This window comes from Carlito syrichta, unplaced genomic scaffold (genome assembly GCF_000164805.1).
Source record: "Carlito syrichta isolate Samal-C Ts95f unplaced genomic scaffold, Tarsius_syrichta-2.0.1 Scaffold94248, whole genome shotgun sequence".
In the NCBI taxonomy this organism is placed as follows: Eukaryota; Metazoa; Chordata; class Mammalia; order Primates; family Tarsiidae; genus Carlito; species Carlito syrichta.
The window spans coordinates 179136-186733 of NW_007038344.1; the positions used below are offsets into that span (position 1 = coordinate 179136).

The 7598-nt window shown below is 40.9% G+C and overlaps 1 pseudogene; it reads left to right on the forward strand.

The window, feature by feature from the left end:
• Nucleotides 1-595: 595 nt before the first annotated feature.
• Nucleotides 596-1213, forward strand: LOC103263594 (annotated as a pseudogene).
• Nucleotides 1214-7598: the final 6385 nt, after the last annotated feature.

Below are 7598 nucleotides of genomic sequence, written 5' to 3' on the forward strand. Positions count from 1 at the left end.
GTCTCCAGCGTTTTTTTTTTTTTGAGTTGGAATCTCACTCTGTCACCCGGATTGGAGTGCAGTGGCCGCTCCCGGCCATGGCAGCCTCAACCTGCTGGGCTCCGGCAATCCTTCCGCCGCAGCCTTCCAAGTAGCTGGAACTACAGGCATGCACTACCACGCCCGGCTAATTTTTTGATTTATTGTGGAGATGAGGTCTCGCCAAGTTGCCCAGGCGGGTCTCGAACCCGCGGCCTCCCAAAGCGCGGGATTACAGGCTGAGCCACCGAGCCCGGCCTGGTCTCCAGCATTTAACGAGCTGTGTGACTTTAGGCAAAGTGCAAAACACTCTTTCCCTTGGTTTCTTCACCTGCAAAATGGGGATTAAAAATAAAAGATCTAAAGAGACTTCACTGATGTGGTGGCACCTCGTAGGAAGAAGTTGGGGTTCCGTGGGGCCCTGATACTGAAGATGCGGTCCGACTGGGTGACCTCTCGCCGTTTCCCAGCAGCTTTCCCCTCCCCCCACTGTCCCCCCTCTCAACCGCCCCCCGCCCCGCACCCCGCGCTGCTTTCCCCTGCAGGATGAGGCGCCCGCCTTCTCTCTCCAAGCCGGATGAGGCATGCAGGCCCGGGTGAAGGGCAACCCCGGCAGCTATGGGAAGTATGGCTATACTAGTAGTGGGTATACGTGAAGAGGAGAGCGAGAGGCTCAAGAGCCTAAGAAGCAAAGTCACTATTTCCATTGAAATAGACCATGAAATAAAAAATCAGGCCAGACTCGGTGGCTCAGCCTGTAATCCCATCACTTTGGGAGGCCGAGGCGAGTGGATGGCCTGAGCCTATGGGGTCGAGACCAACCCGCCCCAACTGCCACGACCTCTTCTCTACAATTAAAAAAAAAAAAAAAAAAAAAAGAATAGCCGTGGTAGTGTGCGCCTGCAGTTCCGGCTGTTTGGAAGACTGAGGTGGAAGGATAGCCTGCATCCAATAGCTCGGCGCTTGGGTGGTGGTGGGTATGCCACTGTACTCCAACCTGGGTGACAGAGTGAGTCTCCAACTCAAAAATAAATAAGTCAAAATAAATTATTAGCTAAAATGAACTCACAGTTTGATTCTACAACTGGATTTCTAAGGAAACCTTATCCAGAGGGAGCCAAACAATGTTGCTGTGCTGTATGATGCTGTTTTCATTGTTTGTCTTTTTTGTTATTGGGTTATTAAACTGAGGTAATGTCAGCAATTGTGAATTTGGAATTTGTTCCAACTTAATAGCTTAGAGTACCACATTGATTAAAATCAGCCATAACTTTCCTAGTTTTCAATACTATGGCCTTTTTCATGGACGATGACTCAATTTTGCTTGTTTTATAAATCACATTAGCTAATACAGTGTTCTTTTTTATTTTACAGGTGTGGGGCATAAATGTTCATTAGGCAGGTACCCTTGATGAGGTGAGGTGTGTTCCTCCCTCCCCTGGCAGTTTCCCTCAACTGCCAATCCCACCACCCCCTGGCAGTTTCCCATTATTGCCAATCCCTTTCTTATAGTATTATGATAATTGTTCAAGTTCTGTTTATGAGTTTTCTTTGTTTTTGTGATAGATCACTGAGTATGATAGACTCTAAATCCATCCAAGTTGCTGCAAAGTTCATATGTTTGTCTTTCCTTAAGGCTGCATAATATTCCATTGTGTATATGTACCATATTTTTTTAATCCAGTCCAACTTCGATGGGCAGCGTGGTTGGTTCCATGAGGATGTAGAGAAAAAGGAATGCTTCTACACTGCTGGTGGGAATGCAAACTAGTGCAACCTCTTTGGAAGACAGTGTGGCAATTTCTGAAAGAACTAGAAATTGACCTTCCATATGACCCAGCAGTCCCCTTATTGGGAATATACCCAGAGGAACTCAAATCTTTCTACAAAAAAGATACCTGCACATGTATGTCTGTTGCAACTCTATTCACAATACAGTGCATTTTTTTTTGAGTTGGAGCCTTACTCCATTGCCCAGGCTGGAGTGCAGGGGTGTACACTATGGCCATCCCAGAGTCAACCTGCTGGGTTCCAGCAATCCTTCTACCTCAGTCTTCCAAGTAGTTGTAACTACAGGTGTGCACTACCACGCCCAGCTAATTTTTAACTTATTGTAGAGACAAGGTCCCATCAAGATGCCCAGGCTGTTCTTGAACCCATGGGCTCAGGTAATCCACTCGCCTCAGCCTACCAAAATGCTGGGATTACAGACTGAGCCACTGAGCCCTTAATGATGTCGTTTTAGCCCCTGTTTTCATGGATATTGAGATGGTGTGACTTCAACAACTGTGTTTTCTTTTTCTGTTGTTTGCTGTTAGATTAAATCACATTGTAGTATTCTGTTGTTACCATAAATGTAGATTTCTGTCCCATATAAAGAAACTCAGTGGGAGAGTAAAAGAATGCCGGAGGAGCCTGACTCTGTCTCTTGAGATGGTGAGCTGGCTTTGCTAGAATGGCTGTTGAGTTTTCCTCAGCTGTGGTCAGCTGTGATGGTGTGCTCCCTTTCCTCCTTCATCTGGTTAAGTCCGCTTTCTCTTTACCTATAATATTCCCAGTAATGGTTGATGATGTCACTCCTCTTCCATCTTTGCCCAGAGATCTCATTCTTTAAACGAAGTTGGTTATTTTGGACTATTTCTACTAGGGCCCTGTGTACATGTGTATCACTATACTATTTTTTATGATTTTTACTACTTAGGTAGGTCATTTTATTATCATTTGTGGAGGATAATGTGAAGTAATTGATGAACTCTGAATGGAAATAGAGTTCATGGAACTTAGGCCTTGAACTTGGAGTTGAGTATTGTTGCAGAACAATTCACAATAGCAAAAACATGGAACCAACCCTGCTGCCCACTGAAAGTGAACTGGATACAGAAAATGTGGTACATATACACAATGGAGTATTATGCAGTCATAAAGAAAAACAAAATCATGGCCTTCAGCAGCAAATTGGATGGAGCTGGAGACCATCATACCAAGTGAACTATCACAGAAACAAAACTAAATATCACGTGTTCTCACTCATAAGTGGACCCTGAACACTAGTCACATTAGCACAAGGGAGGGATCGGCAGTCATTGGGCACTGCTATGGGAGGGAGGAAGAAAGGAGGGTGGGGAGCACGTGACAATACAAAGTGTACGTAGTTCATTACCAGGGACAGTGAAGGAGAGTTAGAAGCCCAAACTTCACCTGTGTGCAGCCTACATATGTAGTTAATCCTCACTTGTACCCCACATTCCTATAATAAAATAAAATAAAAATTTAAAAAGAGTGTTGTTGCTTTAATCCAGTGTATTTGTTTATGGGACGCAAAACACAAAGGTGGGCTGCTGAATAAAAATAAATAATAAAACATTACTGAGTACTCTGTATTGCTACTATTTTGGAATGTACCCATTTATAGGCCCAAACATCAATATTTAAATAAAATATAGTAATTGACAAAATACCTAAACCCATAGGTTGTTATGAGGCTTTAATAGTGTAACACATGCAGGGCACATAGGGCAGTGTGGTTGATCCAGGGAGTTAACATTCCAGAAAGGTAAGCTGTGACTTTTCCCTTTTCTATACCCTGGTTGGTGCCTCCAACTTCAATTTCCATTCTTGGTTTATATCAATGTACTGCTTGGAAAATTAGCTCTATTTCTCTGGCTTTGAGTGAATATTTTCTAATTTTCCATCTCTTTCAATTCTTCCTTTTTATACAGCAGAGCACATCATCGTTGTATAAAGGCTAACATGAGTGTTAATAGTTCCACTGTCTGTGTAAAGAAGGGCGCCCTATTTGGGATGAGGACCTAGGCTGCCTTCTGTGTTTTTTCCTCGCAGGCAGACACACTATCTTAAACACTCAGAGAGCTCAGTAAGGAAATTGATGGCCTACAGAAGTGGTCAGAGCATTTTGTACTATAATTCAGGCTGCAAAGACTCAGAAACAATGCACTGTTTCTAGTAAATGTTGCCTTCTTCATTTGTAGGGGATAAACTCTGGAGACTCCTGTGAAAAGAAAACGTAATTTGCCTGGATGCAAAATGCTTCAGTCTGTTCTTTTCTCTAAGCATCTCCCACTTTCAATGCTTTTTCTATTTTATTACACTAGGGAAGAAAACTCAATTGCATGCTATTGTGACTTTCGTGGTTAAGTTGTTGATTTGTTCTTTTTGTTCCTAGTTTAGGAAAGGAGGTCTGTACCTCATGACAGAAGCAGTGGGGACTCACTAGGGTCCTTCATGGAGCAAATAGTAAAATTCCCAAGGTCCAAATCCCCCAAAATGAATGTTTTTTTGTATGCTAAGTTGGCACACAAAACCTATACACAGTCAGATATGATATTTTTTTCCTCATATAGTTATAGGTCTAAACTGAATAATCTACCTTATAGGAAAATATACTGGGGATGAGGGATATATCCTATAGGGTTGTCGCAAATAGCTGTCTGGTCTAAAATATGTTTTCTGGGTAATGTTGAGTTCTGAGGGCATCAGTAGCATAAAAACTCAAGTACTGACTCTTTAACACAGGACACATGAGAATAATATTTTCATAACTTTTCTAGATTTAATACATTATTTTATGTTAGCATTCCAAGCTGAAGAGACAATTACTAGATTTCTTTAGTCAGGACTCAAATAATTAACAGCTTGATATTCAGAAATTTGTCCTTGCTGATATACCGTGGAAGCATTTTACCTGGTTGGTGGCCAGAACCTCTATTACATTTTGTCACAGATCATAAAATGGGCCTGAGTGTCCTCTATCCATAACATGTAGTGGAGGAAATGCATTGATGAAATAAAAATTGCATCTTCCAATTCTATCAACTGGTAACATTCTCACTGCAAAATATTTTCCATTCTTAGACACTTAGGATAAAGGTGTGAATGGTTAAAGAAAATATGCACTAGTTACAGAACCAAAACATATGTTTTCTGATTGTCTACATAAGAACATGTACACACACACGTTTTAAAATACACCCCAATTCTTTTTCTATCATTTTATTGCAATTTCTCCTCTGTTCTGATTTTGCTGTCTTCCATTTAAAATTATAAAGGACAAGAAAGTATTTAAAGATTAAAGAAACATTGTGATAAATAAAAAGGTAAGCATAGGTGCCATTAGCACAGATTCTTAGTGACTGCAAAATAGTTCCATCCTTATTCCTTCTAGGATTTGAAATTGACTCCCATTTATGATGCAAGAAAAAGAGAGATGCGGATCTAAAAATAGGACAACCAAGTGTTCAGTCACTCTAGAAAAAGCTCCACCTGTTTTTTTTTTAACTTTTAATTTTTTTATTTTAATGGTGTGGAGTACAATTCAGGGTTAGGTATGCAAATGTTCATTATGCAGGTACCCTTGTTGATGAGGTGTGCCCCCACTTCTCCTGGCAGTTTCCCTCAGCTGCCAATCACACCTCCTCTTCCCTGGCAGTTTCCCACTACTACCAATCCCTTTCTTATAGTATTGTGATAATTGTTCAAGGTCTGGTTATGAGTGAGAACATAGGGTACTCTTCTTTGTTTCTATGATAGATCACTGTGTAGCAGCTCTATTCACAATAGCAAAAACATGGAACCAACCATGCTGCCCATCGAAGTTGGACTGGATAAAAAAATGTGGTACATATACACAATGAAATATTATGCAGCCATCAAGAAGGACAAACATATGGACTTTGCAACAACTTGAATGGATTTAGAGTCCACCTATTTTTAATAGAGTTCTAATGAGGTTTAAACAGTGAGCCTAATATATTCAATATAAATAATGCATCTTTCTAAGATAAAACTTGCAAGCCACCAATAGAGTCACTTGCAGATAATTTTAACTCATACTATTAAGAAAGACAGAAGGATAGCTATTTAATTACATGTTGATAGATGAAAAGCAATATGTTATAGTTTGTCTTCTCATGAAGCTACTGTCATTTGCCAGAGCACATCCCTTATTATTTCTAAATGTTTGCTAATGGAGTGGCTCACTAGTACTGCTTGAAAGATATGGAAAGAGCCCTCTATGTTAATTCAACCTAAATTTCCTCTAAACAAGGTACCTTTTGCTGTGCTCCATTATCCTGTTCTTGCAAATTCTCTTAACAGACTCATCTTTAAAGTCAATTGATAAAAATAGGCACACAGCCGGTAGCTATGATGTTGACTGCTGAGATGTGTGTGTGGTGTTATAAACATGCCTACTCATCCTTAATGGCCTTGCTTTATCCCAAATCCAAGAGAGGAAAACCAATATTACAGCAAAGCAATGTCCAGTAAAACTTGACACTTTCTCAGTCTGAGAATTAAATAACAATGTAAAGATAGTATTATCATAAATCAATAAGATAAGATAATGTAGCTTTGGAAGTAGTTCAGTCTTCAATTGAAAGAGCACACATTGAATTTGGTAATTTTCTTTTTCTTCAAGTTAAATGCCCACTAGTGAGAACAAAACAAGAGGAGAGATCCTCAGCTAAACAAAAGAAATAAGATAATACACAAGCTCTTAAGATAAGGTGATGTTTTACCAACGCCTAATTTCCTGGGATCCTCTGATATAGCGCCTGATGTGGACTTACTATACTACCAAAACACTTATTTGGCAAAGGCAGACTACTAGATGCAACTTGGAGACGAGAAAAGAGCACCTGTCATCAAAGCAGCCCATGGTTCTGAGGTACCAGAGAACAGGCAGAGCTGATAGGCTGAAAGACCTGGATCCAGATACAGTTCTAGGGCTTGGCTTATAGACTATGTATAATAGTCTGAATTGCTGCAAATTAACTTAAGAAAGTTTTATCACAAAAAAATTTTTTTGAAAAATAGCTGTCTGGGATTAGTTCTGTCCTAATGCCCTTCCTTAGCTAAAAGACTAAAATGATGCATCTCAGCTCCTGATATATGATAGATAGAAGAGGGGCCAAGAGCCATTCTCCCTGGGAACAAGGTCAGAGTGGGCTTGACTGCTCAGTTACTATCCCCAGAATGTGTCATAAGCAATAAAATAGTGAACACACTGCACTATCTTTTCTTTAAGAATGGTGGTGTTCATTGAGATACTACCTAACCCCAGTAAGAATAACCATCATTAATAAAACAAACAACAACAGATGCTGACGAGGATGCGGAGAGAAAGGAATGCTTCTACACTGCTGGTGGGAATGCAAACTAGTGCAGTATCTTTGGAAGACAGTGTGGCGATTTCTGAAAGAACTAGAAATTGACCTTCCATATGACCCAGCAATTCCCCTATTGAGAACATACCCAGAGGAACTCAAATCATTCTACAAAAAAGATACCTCAGCTGGGTTTGGTGGCTCAACCTGTAATCCCAGTGCTTTGGGAGGCTGAGGTGAGCGAATTGCCTGAGCTCATGTGTTCAAGACCCGCCAGGGCAACTTGGTGAGACCTCATCTCTACAACAAATAAAAAATTAGCTGGGTGTGGTAGCGCTTGCCTGTAGTTCCAGCTAATTGAAAGGGTGAGGCCAAAGGATTGCCAGAGCCCAGCAGGTTGAGGCTGCGGTGGCTGGGAGCATGCCACTGCACTCCAGTCTGGGCGACAGAGTGAGA